General features: G+C 35.3%; 1 protein-coding gene across 9 annotated transcripts in view; it reads left to right on the top strand.

Annotated features, from left to right (window-relative positions):
• The window catches only part of LOC103317573 (gonadotropin-releasing hormone receptor), a 449,011-nt gene that overhangs the window by 125,035 nt on the left and 306,495 nt on the right, over positions 1 to 17,481 (top strand). For 2 of the 9 annotated variants that reach the window (XM_031927019.2, XM_031927018.2), the window contains exon 1: positions 3,172 to 3,555. The exons of 3 other annotated variants lie outside the window; for them this stretch is intronic. The gene's annotated coding sequence lies outside the window, so the exon portion shown is untranslated. Of the gene's footprint in view, positions 1 to 3,097; positions 3,556 to 17,481 lie in introns of those variants that run through there. 4 more of the 9 variants (XM_032601848.1, XM_031927016.2, XM_031927017.2 and 1 more) reach the window with 4 other exon arrangements.

The following is a 17,481-nucleotide window of genomic DNA, read 5'->3' as shown; positions in this document are numbered from 1 at the left end:
GACGACTGCAATGATAATGGTGCAGATGTTGCAGACGCCGATGATGGTGACGATGTTGGCGAAGTTGCTGCCGATTTGTTTGTCGGGTCCGGCTCAGGTCTGTTACGTGAAGTAGTGTCGGTATTTTCGTCTCTTTTTGTGACAGTCATGTGTGCGGTCTGACGCCGTGTCTGTTTCGAGCCGGACTGACACGCCGTGAGAATGGCTTGCAGATCGGCAGCAGACACAAAAACGTGCGCGCGCTCGCCCCCCCCCCCCCCTGCGTCTAGCCGGGAACCTGCCGCCCGCATGACAGACATATTTGAAGCTCAGCCCCTATGCAATGGGCCTCAGATTCTTCAAAAGCAAACATTTTTTTTGGGACAACATCTCATCAATAAACACTGTTTGTCCAGTCAGGCAGGCAGCAGCCTCCGGGGCCAGGACACCAGGCTAGACGGCCACGAGAGAGAGTGAGAGAGAGAGAGAGAGAGAGAGAGAGAGAGAGAGAGAGAGAGAGAGAGAGAAAGAGAGAGAGAGGGTGAATCTCATAAGGCTATAAAAGTTTGTCAATATAAGATATCCTAATGTATATTTTGAAACAAAAAATAAAACAACGAATATATATTTAAATATTTTTTTTAAGATTTGTTTACATAGAAAGCGTAAAAATTAATATTTTACGAAACGTATTATTCAAACACATCTGATTAATGCTGTGCTGGATGAGATTTGGCCAGACAGGCCTCGGCGCAGTACGTTTATGGCAATTGATAACACATCCGAGATAGGGCAGCTGAAAGCGGTGCTAAGGATCTCTAGAGTATTCCGAGATTTGATCTTTACGAATTTTGGTCCTTCGTTATTTTTATATACCAGCTAAACCCAACGCGCACTTCGCGTGCTTAATTTTCTTGTGGTTTGAAGTCAAAAGTCGCAACTAAATTCGGACTGAATCCAATCAATCAAATTGCTATATTAACGGCTTCAAAAAGGGTAAGGGTGAAAGAAAAAATTACGAATTGAATTATAACGAAAGGTAAAATTTTAAGTCCCAGAATATTGGAAAGGTATAATTTTGAAAACCTAAATTTGTAAATTCCTAAGAATATCGCTTTTGCAATATTTTAACTACAAATATCACCTTTCGCAGTATTTCAATTAAACATTTTTGTTTTATAAATTTTTTCATTTCAAAATCTCAGTTTATAAATTTTGAATTTCTAATCTTTACCCTTTCAAATTTTTATTTTTAAAAATTTTTACCCCGACTCCTTCAAAACTCCGGTCATCACTTTTTAAAGATTTTTAAAATTTACTTTCAGAATAATTATTCCGCATCTATTTAGTTTTCCTATTTTTCACATATCTGTACTTTTGACCATCCAATTTTCGAAACGATTACATAAGTAGGTAAAATATACGCTCACAGACGGAGAAAAATATTCACGTAAACATTACTATAATACTTCTAACAAATGAGCAGACAAACTCGACTTCTAATCTTGTAACGGGGTGTGAATTCGATCAACGAATAACTCGTAAAACGACTGGATCGCGTTCCCCCACAGTACAGCACACGATGAAGCTTTTCGAAATTTTAACGTAGTCGCGTGTTTATCTAGCGAAGGCCGAGAGCTATCTGAGCGCGCTCCTGAAGGATTAGCCCGCGCGTTCGCTCTCTCTATCTCTTTCGCGCCTATTGCCGAATTCGCACGTGTTTACTATCGCGTACGCGACTCTACGCGGTTTCGGCGAGGCGCAGCGGTACTCATACCGCTACGAGTTGGCTATGGTGCTCAACTCGTTATAAGCTTATTTACTATACTCATACTAAAAATTACTATATATTCGCCAATTTATGATACCCACCGTATCAAAAATTGCTATGTAGAATAGTTAAAATTGGGAATATACTTTTTGCTATCTAGTTTAGTTAAATTTGATTAAGTTTGTTCCAGTATTCTGTAGGTAAGTTAGCAAATATTATTGGAAATGAGAAAAGGATCTTCGTGACGGCAAGAAATTTTTTAATCTTGGGAACCTAAGGTTTTTCGGGTTCTGGATGGCCTAAGGAATCCAAAAAAGTTGGTCTGGTAGGTGTGCCCTCAAATTTCAAATTTGTTCACTCAGACCTCCTGAAGTGTCCGGTTTTTTCTGGATTTGCACATATGCGCGTATACGTACGGTAAATATCTTAATATCTTCCGTTTAAATTTATTAAATGATTTTTTTCATAAAGCTAATATTCATAATTAATAATCAGTTTAGTTTGTATGTATAGGTATTTATAATTTATGAGATTTTGGAACTAAATGTTCTCTTAGGTGAATGGTCAGTGTACACGACTCGCACGCCGGAGGTCCCAGGTTCGATCCCGCCCGCCGCCACATCAAAAATTTTAATTTCTTTATTTGTTACAGCTTTCTCTTCTAAATTAATAATCGCTTAAAACTTGTAAAATATAATAAATATAATGTATAATTAGAATATAATAATTGTTTTCTGACCATCAAGAGCTTCTTCCTAAGGAAGAAAGAAAAAGGTGGTTGGAGAACAAAAAATTTCTTTACGATCTTCTTTCTATAAAATTTACTATGTAATATAGTATAATTTAGTATCTTAAAAATGTACTATACTGGTATAGTAAAATTTAATAAAATCCGAGTTTGTTCCTTCGTTACTATAGGGTATAGTAATTTTTCATGAAATATCTTCCAATTTGTACGTAAAAGTTTCTTTCCGTTCAAGTATGTTATTATACAATACATGCACACACAGCTACATATACATATAATGTATAATTAAGTATTATTATTTGTTACAAGTGCACAAAATTACGCAATGAAAACTTCATTAATTTTATTAATGTTATCAAAAAAGCGAAATAATAGCTACGCAGTTTACATTAACATAGGCGCGTGCACACATACACATTTTACATTTCTCGTACGCACTAAGTAAACACTTGTGCGCATGAGTCAGTATGCATGCAAATATAATGACTCATGCGCACGCATTTAAACCAGGAATGAATAGAGAGTCAGAGCGAGAGCAAAAGAGAGGCAGATGCAGAGAGAGAGAGAGAGAGAGAGAGAGAGAGAGAGAGAGAGAGAGAGGGGAGAGAAAGAGAAATAGAGAGAGAGAGAGAGAGAGAGAGAGAGAGAGAGAGAGAGAGAGACTGTTGCGCATATAAATACGGTATTCAGATCGTCATGCAATTGGAAAATATAATTTTTTAAAAAGAATATTCAAATAATATTATATGCCATAAAACTGAAACAAACATCACTAAACGAAAGGTTTGGTATGCGAAAGCTCGTGCGATATCAGTGTAATCGCCGCTGCTTCTCGTAGCAGTATTCATAGGACTGGTGACAAAATCAGTGCAGAATTTTTAGTTGCGGCGTTAAGTGCGCCGCGCATGCAAGTCGAATATGTATATAGTAATTTTGCAAGGTAATTTTCTTATTTGAAGAAATATCATAGTATTCTAAAGTGGTAGTAATTAGTCCTATATACTGTCTTTCACTCAACTAAAAAAGTGTGAATCCACATACAATGTAACATCCAATAGTGAGCTTCATTTCGATTTATTTTTCTTTGTGTGTGTGCCTATATATATATATATATATTGACTGTAGAATTTTATGATATTATATAATAGTTTAATGAAACGCGTATTTAACAAAAAATTAGCTTAAAAGATAATAATTGCGTATTTTATATATATATATTCGCTATTTTTTGTTAAATACGCGTTTGATTAAACTATTATATAATACCATAAAATTCTACAGTCAATTTAGATTCAGACCGAGTGATTTGTCCATGCTGCATGCAATAAATTATTTCTATATCATCAAGAAATTTAATTTTTAAATAATTTATTTTCTCATCATTGCTATTTTCCAGAAGAAGTAAACATTAGGAATTATCTGTCTTTAGAATAATTAAACTAATTATTGTAAATTTGTATCTGATTATGCATTATTTTTTTATGCATACAAACATTGTTACAACTTACACATAACAGTATAACAATTTAATCTAAACATGTATACGTCGTATTTTATCAGCAATTTACCCTCAAGAAATTAAAGCCAAATTAGAATAAAAATACCCCTTTGTAGATTTTTTTACAAAAAAATATAAATAAAGAAAAAAAAATAACATATTTTTTCGACCATAAACGGAGCAGTTTTTCTTGATTACTGTTATCGCTTAGACTATAATTATTGAGTTAACATTATTACCTACTTAGCTTGCTTATTTAACATATTCAAGTTTGAATAAAAATGTAGGTTAAAAAATTCTAACCTTTACTTATAAATTGGATATTTAGCATAATGAATGAAATAGTTGTTGATTGTCGATCACTGGACAAAAAACCATTTCCTGCCTCAAACATATTTTTAATTAGATGAGATCGGAAATGCATACATTAGTTACAAAAAATACAGTGTACATCAATGGCTAAGCTGGCTTTATGAACTTGTGTAGATTTACAGTGCTCACTTTGTCTCGTAAATGAACTTGCCCTTAGCTCGTTCTCATTCATTTATTGTTTGATTAGTATTGGGTAATATAAATATAATAAAATAAACGATTTTAAAATACAGATGATAAAGTCATTACTACCTAATTAAACGCAATTTTTATTGTCTACCGGTTAAAAATGTCACTCTATCACGTAATTAATAATATAATATATATATTAAGAATGCAATAGTCATATGCGTGTTTATTTTTGTTCATAAAAATTGTCGACAAAAGTTTCTTAAAATAATGCTTCTCTGGCTGATGTATGAATGACCGATTTCAATCGTTGATATGGAAGTCTAGCTTTATTCTTACGAATCGTTTTAAATACACATAATTTATTATAAAATTTGGTGTAGCGGGATTATTTCAACATGATTATCACCTATTTGGTCTCAATTTTTCTTGTAAGGTCTTCTTATACCAATACGATGACAGAATAAATTTGGGCTTGATCCCGTGTTATATACATAGCGAATATGGTCACTTCTAAATATGACTATAAACGCTTTGTGAACAATAATTCAAATTTTAAGCATATAATAAAAAAAGTTTAAAAGGAATGTTGTAAATCTTGACAAAAAAATTCGGCTAATATCAGATATAGACAATGATTCTGATTCCAGTAAACTGCCCAAAACTTTGCGTCTATACATTCAACATAAAAACGTTTGATACAAAAATTGTAGATATTTTAAAAACACAACTTTTTACCGTGGCGATTGTTTTTCCGAAAAGATTTAACAAATCCTTGAAGAGGGTTTTTAATACGCATGGTTTAATATAAATATCCTCTTAGAAATAATCCTTACTGCAATTGATTTTGGTTTCTTCTAGAGGAAGCTTTGTAATAGTAAAATTATCAGTTTTGCTAAAACTTCATCGAAACGTAATGGAGTTCGAATCATGCGTTTTAAGAAAATTTCCGTGCGGATGGCTGTGTGTGTATGTACGTACGTATATCGTTATGATTCTGGAACCATGCGACCGATCGTTATAAAATTTGACATGCATATATGTTTTATGACACGCCGTGGCATAAACCCCGATCTAAGTCACGCTCGTGCAAAAATGCACTTGTTAAATCTTGATTTATGTACGTTGTTCCATAAAATATCGTACGGTACTAGGAGGGTAAAGGGATTTTACTAAAGAAAATTTAAAAGTAATAGGATTATAATAAAAACAACAAAAAATTGAAAGGTTACGCTATTAAAAATTTCAATGAATTTCAATGATTTAGGTAGCATGAGTAAAATATGTGATTTCTATATTTTCTAATTGTTGCAATAGAGAAACGTTGTATTATCTGACAATAGCACTTATCCTTAACGTTTAAAAGAATGAGTTTTTCGAAATACTGATGAAAGTGAACACTTTTTAAATAATATTAGACAATATAATAATACACTTGCCTTCACAAGTTTTGAAGCTAGATTTGACGCTCTTTTTGGGAAAGGCCCTCAAGTTATTTGAATAAGTGGTCAAATTTTCCACAATATTTATACCTTACATCCAGACGAAAACGAAGCCAGAATATATGTGCAACTATACATCATTGATAATGAAATTGCCTCGCAATCACGATACAAAACTAATGTGTCATGTTCTCTAATGCTACTAAAGGAATTAGTTAATTTTTTTCGACACGTAAACATGTACGCTAAATCATACAAAATGATGCACTAAGTCGAAAAGGAAGAACTAAATCGTTCTAAAAACAACAACGTTGAGTTTAATAGTAAAGAAATTATAATATATTTAACACGCAATTCTAATCATGATAAACGTAGATATAACACAGCTAAATGTGATAAAGTAGCTGTGGTATTTGTAAGTGAAAATGGTCAACCAGCAGAAGATGTATGTATATATTCAAAACATAGAGCACCTTATAATATACCGTACATTAGTAAACATGTAGATCCTATGTCATATCCACTTATGTATCCTAATGAAGGTTTTGGATAGATGCCCAATATGAAAAATAAAAATAACAAAAACAATATTTTAATGCTCTAATTTTATTGTCATAAATTCAGCATTAGAAACGATTTTAATCCTTACTTAAATTTAGGAAAATAAACTCAACAATACATTGTTGGTGCTCGGGTAAAAGTTGAAGGTTCACTATTATTTTTTTTTAAATAAAAATCAACACCAATTAAGGACAGATTAATACAAAGATGTGATAGATAACTTAAAAAATAAAAGTAACGATGACAACTTAAAAATTGGAAAAATGGTTATCCTACCTTCAACATTTTCAGAAAGTCCACGATCGTTACAACAAAACTTTTTAGATTTAACGACAATAGTTCAAAAGTATGGTAAACCAGATCTTTTTATTACTATGACATGTAATAAAAAATGGAAGGAAATTAAGCAAAATTTGAGAAAAAATGAATCAGCTATTGAAAGACCTGATTTAGTAGCAAAAGTTTTTAATGCAAAAGTAAATGAATTATTAAATGAAATTCTTAAAAAAACACATTTTTGGAAAATGTATTGCATATACTTAGGTATTTGAGTTTCAGAAAAGGGGTTTACCACATATGCACTTATTGGCTTTTATTCATAAAAATCATAAACTAAATAATGCAGATGATGTTAATAAACTTATAAGTGCAGAAATACCTGATGAAATGAAATATTCAAGGTTACACAATATCTTAAAGTAATCAATGATATATGGCTCTTGTGGTAAAAATAACTTTTAATAATACTGGATATCCCCTTTATCGACAAAGTAACAATGGAAAACAAATTTGTTTCAATACAAACAATATAGCTGATAATCGATTTGTAGTTCCATATAATCCGTATTTATTGTTAAAATTTAATTGTCATATTAATGTTGAAATATGCTCAACTATTTAATATGTCAAATATTTATTTAAGCATTTATAAAAATAAGTAAAGGTAATAATGAAAACGAATGTGAAAAAGAAAATTTCAACTACGATGAAATAATACAATAATTAAATACAAGATATGTAAGCCACCCAGAAGCAATGTATTGTCTACTACAATTTGAAATGTACGTTTTATCACACGTAATTTACCGATTAGCTGTACATTTAAAAAATGAACAGTTAGTATTCTTTAAGGAAGGATCAGAAGAAGAGTTGATTAATAAAAACTTAAACACAAATTTGACTGCATGATTTGAACTAAATGCAAATAATCCGCAAGCTAGACAGTACTTGTACGTTAATATACCATATTTTTACGTTTTTAATAAAAAAACAAAGAAATGGACACCAAGAAAAAAAGTTTGGAAGCCAATTATAAGTAGAATGTACTTTGTAAGTCCAAAGGATCGACTGATTTCAATTTACCTAAATTTAATGAGGATGTTAAGGGAACCAATTATGAAGGATTTTATGCAACAAATGAAATAAAAAATGATTCATTATACAATTTAAGCTCTTTAACGAATAAACAACGTAAAATTTTCGATGTAGTAATAAATAGTGTAATTAATAAAGTTAATCGAGTGAAGTGTTTCTTTATTGATGGACCTGGCGGTCGTGGTAAACGCTTCTTACTAAATACAATTATCATTTATTTAAATAAAGAAAAAATAAGTATTATATCTGTAGCATGGACTGGTATAGCAGCGAATTTATTAATAAATGAATAGTACATTGTACAACAAGGGGCGAAAATTGGCTTTTCCAAGCGAGGCCTACGGCGCCCGAGACTACCACTCGTGCTCAAACATCATCTGAGTCTGGAAAAGCACATTCGCCCCTCGTTGTTCACCGTGCTTTTTATAACAAGTGTGTAAGGAAGACCATTTCGTCGCCTATGAAATAGATCGAGAATAGAGTTTTTCGAGTTGTCCACTGCGGTGTGCGTGTATAGATGCATATATATTTAGAGAGTTAGGATGGTTAGGTTAAATCTCTATCTTCTACACTCCCTAATAGGAGATAAGGTAGGGAAAGGCGAACTAGATTACATTATAATTATTTATGTACAGGATGACTAGGTCTGTTCAACCCGGCGGCCAGGCCGTAACTGATTCACGAAAGTGACTAAGCTTCTAAGCTCCCCTCGCGCTCGCCACGTCGTGGTGCTCCGCTAGGCGGCGCGTCGGGCCGCATGTGGTAGTAGGAGGGGACCGCCACAGCTACTCCCCCACCAGTGACAAGGGCGGACTTCCCGAGGAACGATGATGAGATTCCTGTAGAGGAGGCCCTGCCTGGAAGGGAGGCTGCGGATGCGTGATGTGGCGCCTGTGCTGATGAGGGCTGCTGAGCCCGGATGAAGCGAGGGTGCGGACGATGGTGATGGTGGTGGGCCAGATTCGCCAGGTCCTTATTGGCTGGATGAACTTGGGCCCAGAAGCATGTCCGCAGAAGCCTACGGCCGGTGATGCCGAGTTGTAAAAAAAGAGATGTCCGCCTGGGTTGCAGTGTCCTCGTCCGGAGGTTGATGCGCAGCGTCCAGGTGTCGTTGGCGTAAGGCCTGAGGAGTGAGAAGATTACACTCAGGGATGGCCTTGATGATGTTGATGCTGAGGCCGACGACCCGGAGCCCTGGGTTGTCGGCGTTGAAAGGCGTCCTTCGCTGAACATCCTCGAGTACCGGATGTGCCAGGACGTCGGTGCGGTTGAAGGTGACGCTGCATGGTGGACTGCTGCTGCCAGGTCGACGATCAGCTATGCTGCGTCGTCGTCGGGAGGATGCTCCGCTGCTGGCAGGGACAGCTTGCTGGATTCAGCGAAGCCAGTCGGAGATGAGCGTGCTGGTCTTGCGCGGCGTCTGTCGCTGCGAGCGAGGCATGCAGCTGCTCGCTGTGCCATGCGAGACGCGATGATGAGGAGGGCAGGCCGTAACTGATTCACGAAAGTGACTAAGCTTCTAAGTTCCCCTCGCGCTCGCCACGTCGTAGTGCTCCGCTAGGCGGCACGTCGGGCCGCATGTGGTGGTAGGAGGGGACCGCCAAATATATATATTTTTTAAATTTTTATAAATTTAAAAAATTTTTTAAATTTAAAAATTGTTTATAAATTTAAAATTTTTTTATAAATTTAAAAAATTTTTAAAATAGTATGAAAAGTTTTTTACGATTTCAAGCTTTAGTATTTCAAGCTTTAGTCAAGTAAGGATATGAAAAAAAAATAAATCAAGAGGAGTGAAAATGGTCGTTTTCACCCCTAGGAGTAACTGGCTCGCATACTTATGAGATTGAAATACCTGTGCAAACCTCACCATTGGTGACTTTGAGTGCATTGATGACACGTTTTACACAGTAATTGTACTCGAATAATACAAAGTCAGTCAGTACACAATGCTGTACATACTGTCATGTATAAGAGCATGCATGTGTAGGGTTAGGTTTTCACTATTAATGTGTACCTCAAAAATCATGTTTCCCCTTTAAAAAACATTGTAGATGAATTTATAGGGTATATATATTCATCAATTAATGAATATTTTCAAACAATGTCAATGCAGAGCAGGATCATTGGTGTGAAAAGTAAGGTTATATGAACAAATCATAGTGGAGAAAAAATTCTACCCAGATTTCTTCCAGAAATCATGTTTGATTTATCGGGGTTTTCATCTAGATTCTACTCTGGAAACCTGCTAGATTTACAAAAGCTCAATAGCTTTCAGATACTTTCTCGGGAACGCTGCTACCAGGGTAAATGAAGATTTACCGAGCAACATTACTTTCAATTCAATGTATAGAAAAAATCTGGAAAATGTATAAGTCATAATTTGTGATTAAATAGCAATGACATCAAAACATGCTTTTCAGGCGGTGGATAAATTATTTAAAGACTTATGTAATAATGACATTGAATTAGATGGCAAAGTAATGATTATATCTGGTGATTTCTGACAAACACTACATGTTGTCAAACAAAAATTATTGAAAATTGTGTGAAAAATAGTTATTTATGGAGTAAATTCCAAATAATGACTTTAAAAGATTAAAAAAATTCGTTATTGTGACAAAAAGATTAAACAATAGCTATTAAAAATTGGAAATTAAAATTATTCATACAAATTTGATATGGAAGCCATTTATTGGAGTATATGAAATGACGAATGCTTCATGTATTCATGCATATCATAAGATGTGATTAGTAGATTTTGTCCAGATAAAAGAGATGCAGCGATTAAATATTTGTACAGATATGATCTTTTTTTTAAAGCTCTGTGTTTGTGAGTATGAAATGACAAATGCTTTATATATTCATGCATATCACAAGATGCATATCACATGAAATCTGCAGTTTTGGTCGAGATCAAAGGGATGCTGTGAATGATTTTATTGTGCTGATATGATCTTTCTTTTAAAACTATGTGTTTGTGAATGTGAAATGACGAATGCCGTATGGTTTCATGCATATCACAAAATGTTATATGCAGTTTTGGTCAAGATCAAAAGAATGCAGCAAATAATTTTTTGTGCAGACATGATCTCTCTTCCAAAGCTATCTATTTGTAAATATAAAATGACGAAAATCGTTATGTAATCACTTTCTTTGTATAAAGAGCACTTACATGAGTTTATCAGTAGGGAAAGATAAATTAATATTAAACGATATAGATTTTTTAAAATAAACTATAACTTATAATCAAATAGATGTTTCAAAAAAACATTACACTCTTGTTACAATTTTTTTTTGACAAGTGGCTGTAAAGACCCGTTTTCATGTATATAGAGTGAATAGTAAGTAGCGCATTTTAAGTCGTAAGCCACTCTCTCTTAAAATTTTTCAAAATTTTTAAAAATTTGATTCATTTTAAGTGTTTTTGAGTAGCGGGAGGGAATGGCCATTCGGAGGGAATGCCGCACGCCCGAAATGAACAGCTTGCCATTCACTTTAGATGTATGGAAACGGGTTTTTTTCATGCACTTGTTAAGAAAAAAAATTACTGTTGTCTGTGTCACAATTCTGACATTTTTTTGCTATCATCTGCATCTGCAGTTCATTACTTTTTTTTCAGTTGTTTTCGTTTTTCTTTTTCGCTAGGGATTTAAGATATCGTTATCTTTTTAGCAAGTTGTATATTGCCAAGTTTAGTCCAAGTTCAGTATGAGTGTATAATGTGTAGTATGGTGCGCGCTGGAATGACTGACCGTACTGACGAGTGAGGGGGCACACACATGTAAGTATCCCCTCTTGCGGTATGCGTGTAAGTCACATGACCACAAGCGGTGACGAGACTATATGATTCTCGCGCATCGCTCTCTTGGATTCGAGCCGTCGCACAGAACACATGGTGTACACGGCGTATAAGCAGTATAAGTAGCTGTACATATATATATATATATATATATATATATATATATATATATATATATATATATATATATACACAGCTACTTATACTGCTTATACGCCGTGTGTGTGTGTGTGTGTATTATGACGGGCGATATTAGCACGTCATAAGCTCAGCATGCCGCGAGAAGAAAGACTTGTACTAAATTCACACTGTTACAGGTACCAGCGCTGGCAAGGCGGGGAGAGCCGCTGGACGACGCGAGAGAGGCGGAGAGAGAGGGAGAGAGAGAGAAAATTCGGCGACACGCGACTGAGACGCGTGCCGCCAGATACGATCCGACCTTTTAACTGACTCCTCGCGAGACGCTCAGTACTTTCGGGAGATAGCTGTTAGGAGAGTGAAAGTTGAAGTGTGTGAGTGTGCGTGCGTATACGACATTGCGTCTCGCTACCGCATCCGGAACTGCACCGACGGGGTTCCGACTGCTGACAGCGAACATCAGGGCGATACCGGCTAATTGTAAGTGCCAGCTCTCTCTCTCTCTCTCACGCTACACTCGCCAGGGCTCTCCTTATCCTCCCTCGTACCTGCGACCTCACTTGCTCGCATGCAAGCCCTGTATAAAGTTTGTCAATAAACGCTGTGACAGTTCCTCAACAATCTCGACAGTCGTTATTTTGCATGTTCCTACGCGTACACTTGTACCTCGCTCCATCACCGACCCAGCCGCCTCCGCGGGCTTGCGTCTCGCATATGTACGAGATCGCAGCATAACTGGCCTGGCCGGAACCTATTCAGCACTAGGTGCTATCCCGACGACTCTCTTTCTCGAGAGTAACGAGGTCTACGGACCTTGATTGTAGCGGAGCTGGAAACTGAGCAACTGCATCCAGTACACCGTTATAGTATATATATACTATATATAATATACCGTTATAGTATATATATACTATATATATTATACCGTTATAGTATATATATATACTATATATAATATACCGTTATAGTATATATATACTATAACGGTGTACTGGATGCAGTTGCTCAGTTTCCAGCTCCGCTACAATCAAGGTCCGTAGACCTCGTTACTCTCGAGAAAAAGAGTCGTCGGGATAGCACCTAGTGCTGAATAGGTTCCGGCCAGGCCAGTTATGCTGCGATCTCGTACATATGCGAGACGCAAGCCCGCGGAGGCGGCTGGGTCGGTGATGGAGCGAGGTACAAGTGTACGCGTAGGAACATGCAAAATAACGACTGTATATATATATATATATATATATATATATATATATATATATATATATAAACGCTCGCTTCGCTCGCAATTTACAGATTGATAAAGACACGTCAAACAATTAAATATTATCAAGATTAATTTGCAAATTACGAGCGAAGCGAGCGTTTTTTGCTAGTAGTAATGAACATAATGTAATTCTGTATATAGGCAGAAATAATTAGCGGTAAACAATTTGGTAAATATGTTTTAATACCACGGATTGATTTGACTTCTTTAAAAGAAGAAATTTCTTTCGACATGACAAGACGACAGTTTCCAGTACGATTAGGATATGTCATGACAATCAACAAATCACAAGGCCAAACATTGAACAAAGTTGGTGTCTATTTATAAAATCCAGTTTTCAGTCATGGTCAATTATATGTAGCATTATCCAGGGTAATATTGAACAAATTTAATAATTATACTTTCGAAAAATATCATATATCATCAAATATTAAATTAATGATAAACTAATATGTAACGTTTCTACTTTCCCCCGGTGTTGGGCAATCAGTTAAATCCAGGATTTGATTAGGGGAAACGGTTTAATAAAGACTCTGTTTGAATGATTTAACAAAAACAAATATGTATTTGGTATTTAAATTAACAGGACACAACACTTTTCAATCCTGAAAAAAAGAATTATGAGCAAAAATGACAAAATTAAAGTAAATCATGTAAAATTTTTTTAGTGATATTTAGTATAAATACCTTTAACTTTACCGTGCTAAAACCTTAATTATCTCTGCTGGCCCATTGTGGCACTCAGTGCAATGTTTTGTGAATTTGTTCACTGTCCGTAGGATTCCAAGTGTACAAATGGTTCTCTTGGGCTCCAATTCCAGGATGTTACTTTGGACACCTGTAGTTTTCGTATGAATGCAGGGATTTCAATTTGAATGTTTATAAAATGTTTTATACCCAAAAAGGTGGCATAATAGACGAAAAAAAAAAAGAAAAAAATCAGTATTTTCATCGCCAAACCATTTCTAAGCATTCAAATCAAAATCCCTACATTCATACCAAAACTGCAGGTGTACAGAGTATCCTTCTTGAATCTGAGCCCAAAAAAACCATTTATACACTTGGAATCCTACGGATAGTGAAAAAATTCATAAAACATTGCACCCGTTTTAGCACTATAAAGTTAAAGGTATTTATACTAAATATCACTAAAAAAATTTTTTTAATGATTTACTTTAATTTTGTCATTTTTACTCATAATTCTTTTTTTCAGGATTCAAAAGTGTTGTGTCCCCTTAACAATGTGGGTGGGTGATGTTAAGGCCCACGTGTAACAGAAATAAAGTACCGCGGTGGTTAGTAAGATTTCGCCTGTACGAGTTAAGTAATTTCAATCGGCGCGGTTACATATTTCGGTGCGACTATAAAGCTACGGTGCGATTACAGTTATGCGGGTGCGGCATCGGTGATACGGTACGGTGTCACGATGACGGGTATTTGAGATTACGTTTGCATTCGGTTGCGATGGAGTCGTGTGCGCATGGCTTCGTCGATCCGAGTGGGCCGCGTGGTACCGATTATGGTTGCCCTGTGTGCGCACAGTGGGACTCGAATCGATATCACGATGTTTTAAGGTTAGCCTCTGACTCGCTGCAGATCCTCGTCGCTGGCCTCGTTCCTCCGTTCGCCCTGTGTGCGCACAGTGACAAGAGGAGTCGAGAGATGTCGGCGTAAAGGTTGTTTCGGAAGTGAGAGGTTAACCTCAAATTTACCGAGACGTGAGCGCACAACTCGGCGAATCGTCAGTGAGCGTTTCACTACTTTCTCAACTCTGTGTGCGCGCAGTGGCAGTAGGAGCAGAGATACGTAATGGTATCGTCGTACATAATCGTAGATGGTATCGTCCACGTGTGCTACGAGGACGATACTCGTTGTCGTTCTAGTTTCCTGGTTATTTCGTGTGCTCACGACGATAATTCGGAAAATCGGGGTACGGTATTGCGAACTAGCCGTCACGTGTGCACAGAAGACGGTTTCGTCGGCGGTGGTCTAACTCTGGCTCTCCTTGCAGTATCGTGTGCTCACGGCACTGCGCGGACCGGGAGCTCGAGTTGAACTGCCAGCGACGCCGTGCGGTCGGTCTTTTAAAGCTCCGTGGCGTGTATCTATGCGCTGTTGTGCGTTTATGTCGGGCGGGTGTGTTCGCGGCGCCTAGTGTGCGATTGTGCCTGCCGCCTGGCGCGTTACGGCTGAATTGCTTATCGGGCTGCCGCGGCTAGCGCTCATGCGGACTCGCCTTCTGATCGTTCCACGCGCGCGCTTACTTCACGTCGTGCGGACTCGCCTTTATGTAGCGCGGCTAACTTCGCGCTTAGCTTGCAATGGCCACCTTCGCGTATGTTTATCAACGAGACTCGTGTCTCATTGCAAATAAAATATAAATATGTCAGTTATCGAGAAAAGGTGTGAATGGATTCACGGCACACAGATACCTTAAGTGTACTTTAATATAATAGTAAAAGTATATATATATATATATATATATATATATATATATATATATATATATATAAATTAATAATTAACAATAATTACTTTGAATGCCAGTTGTTGAGTAACGATGTAAATGGATTTTTGGAAAATTTAAATTACCCTATATTTTTAAGCCCAAAAATATTAAGGTTAAAAATTTTAAGACCCAAAAATGTTGAGGTTCAAAATTATATCTGCCTTATAGATGATGTCCAGGTGTCAGGGTAACTGCTAAATGTTAAGTTATTGAAAAAAGATGTAAATGTCTTCAGAGTACACAGGTACATTAAGCACTTCGATATAATAGTAGATAGTAGATAGTAGATAGTAGATTATGATTCTGACAATTTTATGGCCAAATAAAAGCAATTTTTCGATTTTTGAGCAAAATTTTTGCTTTTTTCGATGATATAATTTAAACAATATATTCAACAATAGTTTATCTAAAAGAGCATACAATTTCCTACTTTTCCCCGCAAGATTTTCTAGATTGACCGTTCCGTTCAATTGTTATGATTAAAAAAGTGATTTCTAAAGACAATTTAATATTCCTAAAACTAAATTGTCAAACGTTTTGAAAAAATGTATAACAATAAAAAACAATTATATCTATTTGCTGTTATAATTTTATGCCATTTTGCTACTAGTTTTTAAGCTAAACATCGAAAACAAAAAAAATGTTTTTTCGATATCGTACGATTACGGTAGCAAAAAGACTTTAATTAAGTTGAAATTTTGATAAAAGATAGATCTTTTGCTTACCTTGGCTAAGTTCTTTTCGGAGCGTATGAAACCGATTACTTTAAAAGGTATTAAGATTCAAATTCTTTGTCTCTCAGTCTGTATACCCTGTATAACTGAAAATTACTACTTTTATTTAACCTTATAACTCGCTAACTAAAATTCAGAATGTTTTAAGAGAATTCATTATTTTCTAAGTTTATGAGGACCCTATGGTATTTAAAATACTTAGGTTCAAATTTTATCATGAAAATTATATCATTCGATATTGTGACGGCTGCTCCTTTAGTAAAATAATTAAGATTGAAAGTATATTAAAAATCATTAACATACTGTATATTTGAACTATATTTTATTTATTGGAACTATGAGCTTTTTTACTTAGTAAATACTAAAATAAATTAAAAAGCAAAAAACGTCTAAGTGTAAATAATTTACATATGTCAAGCATCAAGCATTAAAGTTCAGCAGGTGAGATAGGATCAGCAGACTAGTGGTTATTAAAAAAAAGGTTACAATTTTCAAAAATATTATTTTAATGCACACTTGCCGTCTCGTCGTCTTATAGTCTTCGATGTGTACTAACCAAAAACAACTTATTGATTACTTTACGATCATTTCTCTACACAAATATGCATATTTATCACCATTTTAATGAAAACAGAGATATGCAATAAAACACTTCATCCATACGCAAAAGTTTATGATAAAAAAGAATCGTAAAAACAAATTATTAAAGCAAAAATAATATTATGATTCCAAAAATATTTATTATATTTGCAAATTATTAAATTTGGCTTGAGATTAATATGATTTGACAGATTTACACCTTAATAATAACAATTTGAATGATTTATTGATAAACTATAAGACGACGTGACGGCAAGTGTGCATTAAAATAATATTTTTGAAAATTGTGACCTTTTTTAAATAACTACTAGTCAGCTGATCTTATCTTACCTGCTGAACATTAATGCTTGATGCTTGACATATATGAAACTGATTTCAATACATTCATTAGCGTATATTTATGCCCTGGTAGAAATGCTTACCAACGGTAAACTGTTGGCCAAAGTAACGGTTTTAGCAGGTTCGTTGGTCAACCATAATTAACTGTTGGGTTATTTTCTGCCAGGATGGAGACCAAACTTCTAGTTGCCAACATTTTACCTTGTAAAAGGTGTTTTTCA

The sequence above is a fragment of the Nasonia vitripennis genome (assembly GCF_009193385.2).
Source record: "Nasonia vitripennis strain AsymCx chromosome 3 unlocalized genomic scaffold, Nvit_psr_1.1 chr3_random0009, whole genome shotgun sequence".
NCBI lineage: Eukaryota > Metazoa > Arthropoda > Insecta > Hymenoptera > Pteromalidae > Nasonia > Nasonia vitripennis.
This window is presented reverse-complemented; position numbering and strand designations above follow the sequence as displayed.